The sequence below is a fragment of the Urocitellus parryii genome, chromosome 1, assembly GCF_045843805.1.
Source record: "Urocitellus parryii isolate mUroPar1 chromosome 1, mUroPar1.hap1, whole genome shotgun sequence".
NCBI classification, from domain to species: domain Eukaryota; kingdom Metazoa; phylum Chordata; class Mammalia; order Rodentia; family Sciuridae; genus Urocitellus; species Urocitellus parryii.
Window position 1 is genome coordinate 167582954 of NC_135531.1, and position 9171 is coordinate 167592124.

The following is a 9171-nucleotide window of genomic DNA, read 5'->3' on the forward strand; positions in this document are numbered from 1 at the left end:
CCGACATGTGAAAGGTCAATGGATAAAGCAAGTGGCATAATTCAAAAAGGGAACTTCCTCAGTGTGTGAAGACCACGCATGAAAACCACAGCCGAGGTCACACTGGACTGACAGACCCAGCTCCCCGCAAGGGCAGGAATGAGGCACGCAGGCCAGCATCCACCCCTTCCACCGGTCACTGCTTGGGAAGTCCTGGTCATGCTAGGAGGATCCAAGAAAACAGAGGAGAGGGAAAAGAAGACCACCCACATCCACAGGTAACACGGCCTCATAGGTAAAAATAATCCAAAGTTATAAAAAGGACATAGAGAACAAGTTATAATAGATAAGCGAATTTAACAAAATCCCAAAGGCTATTTTTTTGTGTTCTAATTAGTTATACAGGACAGCAGGATGCACTTTGAGCCGTCATGCATAAATGGAGTACAACTTCTCTTCTTCTGGTTGTAACTGATGTCGAATCACACCAGTGGTGAAGTCAAATATGTACATCGGTAATAATACCTGCTTGATTCTACTATCCTTCCTACCTGCTTTCCTTCTCTCCTCCCTTCACTCCCTCTACCTAATCTAAAGTCTATTCTTCCCTGGCCTCCCCACCTGAGTGGGAATTAGCATCCACATATCAGAGAAAACATTCAACCTTTGGTTTTGGGGGGATGAGCTTATTTCACTTAGCATGATATTCTCCAGCTCCATTTACCAGTAAATGCCATCATTTCAGCAGATGAATGGATAAAGAAAATGTGCTGTGTGTGTACACACACATACACACACACACACAATGAAATATCACTTATCCTTAAAGAAGAATGAAATGATGGCATTTGCCAAAGGCTATTTTGAAAATGAAAAATCCAGTATTCAATTTGTATGAAACCAATTCTTAAATTCATTTGACCCTAAAGAGCAAAAACAATCTTAAAAAAAAAAAAAAGTTGAAGGATTCACCCTTCCTGATTGCAAAACTTACTACAAAGCTGCAGTCATCAAAAGCATGATGCCATCACAAGGACAGGACAGCCATCAGTGTGGAGATGACCACACTGACCTCTGACATGGCCTCAGTGGAGAAAGTGTCCTGTCTCAAAAAGTGGCAAGAAGACAACTGGATGTGCACCTGCTGAAGATCAGACCCCTGCCTCACACCACGTGTGACATCCAAGATACCCAAGGCCTAGGTGAGAGCCTAAAGTGGAAGACCCTCAGAAGAAAATAGCAGCAAGTCCACAGGACCCTGGTTGTGCAACAGTGTCTTAAACATGACACCAAAGCCACAAGCAACACAAGAAACAGGTGAAGTGCAAAATTAGGGACTGGTGTCCAAAAAGGAAAAGGCTAAGCGAAGGAGAGACGGTACTATCAAATCAGACACCTCCTAAGGGTCTGGCAGCCACCATACATGAGAACTCTTATGTCTCAACAACAGGAAAAACACACCAAGGAAAAAATGGGCAAAAGACTTAAATAGACATTTCCCCAAAGAAAATAAGCAAGAGACCAACAAACACATTTCCAAATGTACAACATGATTAGTCATTAGGAAAATGAACATGTACATTCAGAAAAATGAGAAGGTACCTGCCATCTGCATGTGATATATCAAAGAACATAAATGCATGAATAACTAATTAAAACAAATAAAAAATAAAAAAACTAAAAGAGATATCGTTCCCATTACAATGGCTATTTAAGAAAAGAGAGGGACAGAGGCAGGTGGACAGACGGCCCACTCCTGTAATCACAGCTACAGGGGGCTCAGCAGAATTATCACAAAGTCAAGGCCAGCTGGGCTTCTTATTGAGACCCTGTCTCAAGTGAAGAGGTCTCCGGATGTGGCTCAGTGCTAGAGACTTGTCAACAGGCACGAAAAAGGAAGGAGGGAAGGAAACAGTCAGTGCTGGTCATGGTGTGGAGTGCAGGGGGCAGACCTCCTTACAGGAAGGTACAATCCCACACTGTGGAAAGCCAGGAGGGGCACGTGAAGTCATCAAAGAATGCATAAGACCTGCAGTTCCACTCCCAGGTGCCTGAGAAGAAAGTCAAACAACACCTGCAGGTGAATGTGCACAGTGTGTCTATTCCCTGAAGCCACAAAGGGAGGCCACCCTTACAGTCACCACGCGGTGGACACAAACACCGTCCTCAGATGAACAAACCAAGGAGGCAGGGGCAGATGATGGGAATCCTCTGCAAGGAGAACGGGTTACTGGCACACGCGGCACACGCCACCCTGAACACTTCCTCCAAGTGGAAGAAGTAGCACAGTAGGGCCGCATATTTCATGATTCTGTTAACATGGGATCCACATGAGGCAAATCCATACAAACAGAAAGAAGATCCCTAGTTGCGGGGGGCTGGGGGCTTGGCAGAGGCAGGAGAGGCAACAACAGGTAGAGGTTTGCTGCTTGCAGTAATAAAAGGGTCTGGAACGACGTAGCACTGAGGGTTGTACACTATTTTGAATTGACCTACTGCTACACTTTAAAATGTCTTCATCTCAGGTGTACATTATTATATACAAATAAACTCACACTAGCATGGAAAATGCTATCTCATAAGCAGGAATAGAACAATAATAAAATGACTAATAAAAAAGAAGAGTCTACTGCAGCCTCTGCCAAAATCAGTGTAAGAGACAACTATGTCAGACTTCCCCGAACACCCCACAAGTCCCTGTTCGCAGACTCACTCCTGGCTCTGCAAGCAATGCTCCAGTGTGGGCAGACACAAAAACAAATCCCAGTGTTCATAAAAGAAGTACACCTGTGCCCTCACTGCAGAGAGTGTAACTGTCCACAGGGAACAGTCCCCGAGTGTCCCTCCTGCACTCCACTCCCTGGAGCACCCCCGCAGCCTCCTCTCTTCTTGAAAGCTCCAGGGATGAGCAGCAGGCTCAGGACGTGCAGGGCTGTGCATCAGTATGTCCCTGGGGTCCCCTGCGTTTCCCCTCTGGAACATGGCGGGCTGTCCTCCCTCCATGGGCTATTCTCTTCTCAGCAAAGCTGGGTGTGTTTTCAGTTCCAAGGCATCTGATCTAAGACTTAAGAAGGTGTCCCTGGATGTGCGCTGGGCAGAGCTGGGCATGCTGCTCCACTGAGCTGGCTTCCCAGAGCTGGGATGGTGAGGTCCCAGGGCTGATCTGCCCCTCCCGATCCCACATGCTCTGAATGCATGGGCATTACCAGTTCCCAAGGTTGTCCCCCTTCCTCCATGTCCCCTGCAGGAAGCAGAAGGTGGCTGCTGGCTCACCCTCCTGAGTGACCTTGGGTTTGCTCCTCTCTTGTGGGGGACAAGGGGACTGGGTCCCAGGCTTCCTGGTAAGTCCAGTGCAGGCTGAGGGGCACGGATCACTGAAATGCTCTGCCCTCCTCCTCCATGGCCAGGGTGTTTAGCGGTCGTCCACACACTGGGGGCACATGGGGCTGCATGGTGAGCTCAGGCCAATGAGGACTCATGGCTCTTCTCAGGGTCACTGGGCCACCACTCTCTGTTGACATGGCATGGAGGAGGGAAGCTGGCGAGTTGCAGAGTGAGGGTGCCAACTGTGTCACTGGGGACCGGAGCTGAGCGTGATAGCATGGTTCACTGTGACAGGATCGTACCCATGTGGGACAGAACTGGCTGCCTTCATTGCCAATGCCCCTCGCTCCCTCATCTTCCCCCTGCCCTGCTGGTCTTCCTCCACTGACTCAGGGTTTCTGACTGGGCTATGTGTGCCTCAGCTGGGTCCCTGGCTGTGCTCAGGGCACACAGAGCATCCCTGGGCCAACTCCAGGCAGCAGCTGCTCCCTCCCCCCAGCCCCTTCCTCTGCTCCTCCAGCTCCCTGTTTCCATGGGTGGCCCCTCCCCTCTGTCTCCCTTCTTCCACACAGGAGAGAACACGGGGACCTCCACTCTGTGCCTGGCTTATTTCTGCAGGAGGACATCTCCAGTGTTGAGGTGAGAGTGTGGTTGTCACCTTGGCAGAGGCCACCTCTTCCTCTGCTGGGGCTGTGGCCTTTGGGCTAGCTCCAGGGTCACCAGGAGCTCAGGCTGTGGATGCCCCTGGACGTTGCTGGAAATAGCCCAGAGCATCAGGAGGGTTGCTGGGCCTCCAAGAGTCGGCCAGACTGTCCCATCACAGGCACCCCTTGGTGTCCATCTCTTGGTGACATTTCTGCATTTGCCAGGGTGTCAGCTATGAGTCAGCATCATTTCTCTCTGTCCACAGGGAGGACACTTCCTCCCACAAGTGACAGGGCAGGTGTCAAACCAGCCTTCTGCTTTTCAGGTCAGCTGTGGGGCCTCCCTGCAAGGACCCATCACTGGGACTCCTGCATGACACAGTGGCAGAAAACTAGCCAGGCTCCCCCATCCCCACGTCCCAGGTATGAAGCCAGCCATGCTCTGAGGGCCTCAGCTGCCTGTGACATGGAGGAGGTGGGGATGCATTCCTCAAGACGCCCTCTCCAGGGTCCAGCACACCGCTGGCCGGCTGTCTGCAGAGCAGACCCTGTCTCGGCACGACTCCTCTCCGACAGTCTCCCAGAGGAAATGCCTGGCGCTCTCTGAGTCCCATTTCTACCTGTGCCAAGGAGTCCCTGCATGTTCTCTAACTGACTGATTGGTGCACACTCTCTGTGCATGTTTAGGAGGCTCCTGGGAGCTGGGATTCGGGTGCTCACTGGGTGGACATGGCTTCAGCGTCACTAGCGCAACATCACCGTGGCCTCTGCTGCTTCCTCAGGGAGTCCCTTCACACTACTCTCTTCTGGGAGGGACATAAGGTACTGTGGTCAACCGCACTCACATGCTGGGACAGAATCTGACACTCCTGCCAAAAACCAGTGGTGTCGTGGGTTTCCCTCTACCCCGTCCTCCTGGCAGGCTGCTCTCCAGCCCTGGTGACCTGCCCCTGCTCTCCCTTCCCAGGTCCACCTGCAGGTATTGCATAGCCCTGAGTTCCCAGGTAAAGCACTCAGTGAACATGCTGTTCCTGCCCCCCTGACCATGCCCAGGCACCGGGCTGGTGAGTGCCACTCTGCATCCTGAAACAGAGCCAGCTGTTACCAAGGTGAACAGGTGCTCAGACGTGGTTGGTTGGTTCCCTCTCTGCAGAGCATGTTCTGGGTCTCTCCACAAGCCACTGGCAGTCCCAAGACACCTTTCCTGCCAACCCCAGTGAGGTTCTGCTAGCAGCCCCTCAACTCCAGGTCTGCACTGCCCTGACCACAGGCCATCTGATCACCCATCAGGTCACATCCACAAAGACACATGAAGTGACTCTGCATCAGACCCTGACAGACTCTGGGCACCCAGAAGCAAATAAACCAAAGGACTGAGCCCACAGGGAACTGGTAGTCTATGAGTAAGATAGGGTCCAGCATACTGGCAGAGCAGCTGGCCAAGGGTGGTAGCCACCAAGGCTGAGGGCAGGCGAGGAGAGGTGGAGAGGGCACTGAGGAGGGCCTCCATTACAGGCCACCATTGAAAATGCCACGATGGAGTGGGTGAGAGTCCGGGAGGCTGGCTGCTACAGAGCGTGGAGCAGGGGCCATCTCTGCACCAAGGCCCTGGGGTTGGGCACAGGTCCTGTGGTCCTAGCACATCTTAGTGTCCTGCTTGGTTTTGAGGGAAGACTTGGAAAGGAAGCACGGAGACAAGATAGAGTATCAGATCAAATCTCAGGTGGAAAATGGCCACAGGAAGGCCAGGAGGTAGGACCCTGGGTGGCAAGGAGGGGTGAGTCTGGAGATGTCACGGACAAAGCTGGTTGTGTAATTGGCAGGACTCTGATGTGACTCCTGCCCTGCAGTTCGTCACATGGAACACCACTCTCTGCCCGGTACTGCACCCCCGTGTCACTGCACACTCAGGCACAGGCCAGATGCTGCTGGCACAAGTGACCTTTCCACTGGAACCAGTGCTAATGTCATGCATGAACCTCCACATCTCCCTGGGCCATGCCTGTCCAGGCCTCTCACTCGGGCTCTCTGCCTCAGGAAGACCACGCAAAGCCATCCAGGAGCATTCTGAGAGCTCGGGGAGCAGGCTGGCTCCTAAGTGGTGAGATGGCTTCCTGCATCATGTCCTGTGCCCCCAGCATGGGTGGCCTTTTGGCCCCACCCTCTGGGCATCAGAGGCTGGAAATGACCAATGGAAGTTCTCCTGCCATGTTTGTGCTCCTGGGCTTCTCTGCTCGCCCCTCACTGGAGCCCATCCTCTTCTTGGTGGTCTTGGTGTGCTATGTGGTGTCTATCCTGGGCAATGCCACCATCATCCTGGTCCCCCCGTGTGGACGTGCGCCTCCACACGCCCATGTACTTCTTTCTTGCCAACCTGTCCTTCCTGGACATCAGCTTCACCACAAGCATTGTCCCACAACTGCTGGTCAACCTCTGGGGACCACAGAAAACCATAAGCTATGGCGGGTGCGTGGTGCAGTTCTATGTGTCTCACTGGCTGGGGGCCACCGAGTGTGTCCTCCTGGCCGTCATGTCCTATGACCGATATGCTGCCATCTGTAAGCCCCTCCACTACACTGTCATCATGCACCCACAGCTTTGCCTTGGCCTGGCCTTTGCCTCCTGGTTTGGGGGCCTGACCACCAGCATGGTCGGCTCCACGCTCACCATGCTCCTGCCTCTTTGTGGGCACAATCGCATGGACCACTTCTTTTGTGAGATGCCTCTCATTATACAACTGGCCTGTGTGGACACCAGGCTCAACGAAGTCGAGATGTACGTTGCTAGCTTCATCTTTGTGGTCTTACCACTGGGCCTTATCCTAGTGTCCTACGGACACATTGCCCAGGCTGTGTTGAAGATCCGGTCAGCAGAAGGGCGGAGAAGAGCATTCAGCACCTGCTCCTCCCACCTGGCCGTTGTGTCCTTGTTCTATGGGAGCATCCTCTTCATGTACCTGCAGCCAGCCAAGAGCAGCTCCCATGAACCCCCTCATCTACACGCTGAGGAACCGGGACGTGAAGAATGCGCTCAGATTCTGTGCTGGAGCCCTGCTGGGAGTGTGCCGATCATGACCGTGAAGAGTTACATATGCTCTGTGTATGCGTGTGATGACTGGCATCCCGTCCTGTGGACACTGATATGCACGAGTGTTTCACGTCTGTGTTGTTACTGATGCACTGTTCATTGTTTGTAATTATGTCTGCCTTTGAGGGTGCTTTCAGTGACTCAGTGAGTGGACATTGATAACCTAATAAAGGCTAGGTGGTTGCCGAGCTCTGGGGTGTGACCTGGGTTTGAAGTCTGGCTTTGTCAGTCCACAGGTGTGCTTACACTTTTACCTCCAATGCTTTGGGGTTTTATAAGAACCACATATTTTTCTTGTCCCTCGTCCCAGTGTGATCTCCTTAACACCTACTAACTTTCTTGTGGGGAGGGTCTCAGGGGTTTCTTCTGTTATTCACAGGAAGCCCCCTCCAACTAATCTGAGTTTCTGCTGACAAGGACCATCTTGGTGAGCCCTAGATGGCTTCAGAGAGGTGGGTCCCAGGTAAACCACTATGGAGCAGAGGGTGGGGACGTGCCATCCCAACCCCTGCTTCAGGGAGGAGAGAGGCCCTTGGGGTGAGTCCTGTAGCCGAGGGCTAAGGATGTGGTCCTACCTCTGTAGTGGAGCCTCAGCACCCCCTTGTGGTGGGGTAGAGGGACGTGCCCTGCTGTGCACTCCAGGATGTGTGGAGAGGAGTCCTCCTCCTGGGAGGCTCCTGAGGTGCAGACCCCCAGCAGAGATCAGCCTCTGTCCAGAGCCAGGGCGTGTTGATCTCATCTCTCCAGAGCAGCCTCCACCCAGCACAGCCCTCAGGGCCTGAGTGTCCCCAAGCCCCAGCTGCTGAAACCTCCTCCTAGGACTCTTTCACAGCCCATCCTGCAGTACATGGATCTGGTCTGAGCAAAAGAATCCAGCTGACAACCCTTCCCACCCCATCCCACCTTATCACGGTGAGAAGGGAGGCTCAGAGCTGTTCTAACCAGCCTCACTTTCAGGCCCCTCTAGCTGCAGCTCAGTAAGTGACAGAAAGAGGAAGAGGTCACCAGTCCAAGCCCCGTCCCACCCCAGCCCCAGTACATAGCTCAAGAAAACTGGAGAAGACACTCAGGCATATGCAGCAAACTTCCACCTTTTTTTCCCCCAGTACTGGGGATTGAACCCAGAGGCACCTAACCACTGAGCCACATCTCCAGCCCTTTTTATTTTGAGACAAGGTCCCACTTAGTTGCTGAGCTGGCCTTGAACTTGCATCCTCCTGCCTCAGCCTCCTGAGCCACTGGTTTGGACACCTCAATGCAGCCAAGTGGAGCCAATGTTTTTTACTTTCATGAAGAATTTTTTTCCTTCTTCCTTTTTTCTTTTTCCTTCTTCCTTTTTTCTTTTTCTTTCTTTCTTCCCTTTTTTGTTATTGTTATTGCTGTGCCGATTGGTTCCTGGGTCTATACACCTACATATTTGTTTCCCTTTTCTCATCTTCAGAATTTTTATGACAATCCTTTTTCCCCATGTTGTCTCTTCAGGGTTAAAAGTTTTGCTTGTTTATTTTGGTTTTCCTTTGTTTTGTTTTGTTTGTTTCTCTTCTCCTGCTTTCTTCTCCCACTAACAGCCAATTTCTCTTGCTCTCTCTTTCCATTTACTTTTTGTTCTCTGTTTTTTCTCCTCCTTCTTATAACCATTGCTGGATACTTCTCTTGTGCATTCTTTCCATTCTTTCCATTCAGTTTGAGCATTCTAAACTTTCTCCTACCTTTCTATCCCATTCTTTTACAATGAGCTGTAGTTTCAGCACCTTTTAGCACATTTGGTCTGCATAACTCCTGCCCTGTTCATGCTGCTGCAGCTCTCCCAGCATGAACCACGTGGCTGGCATCTAGATCATGGTTATTGACTTCTTGCTGTTGGCAATTGCTGACCCCACCTTTCCTGTCTCTTGTTAATTAGTGTTGTGGGTATCATAGTAAGGACTGTGCATTTGTTTTAATGTTGTTTATTTCTTGCATTGTTTGTGGCTATTATTTGTTTCCTCCCTATTCTGTGAGGTGCTGGGAATCTGCAGGGACACCACAAGTTCACAAGGAGGAGAGACTGCTGCTGAACTAAATCCAGATGAGAGAGAGTGCACCTTCCTCCACACACAAAGTAATGACCCTCAAACTTCAGCTCTACTTGGTACCA

The 9171-nt window shown here is 51.6% G+C and overlaps 1 pseudogene; it reads left to right on the top strand.

Annotated features, from left to right (window-relative positions):
* The first annotated feature begins 6131 nt into the window (after positions 1 to 6131).
* LOC144257340 (olfactory receptor 2C3-like) lies at positions 6132 to 7021 on the top strand (annotated as a pseudogene).
* Positions 7022 to 9171: the final 2150 nt, after the last annotated feature.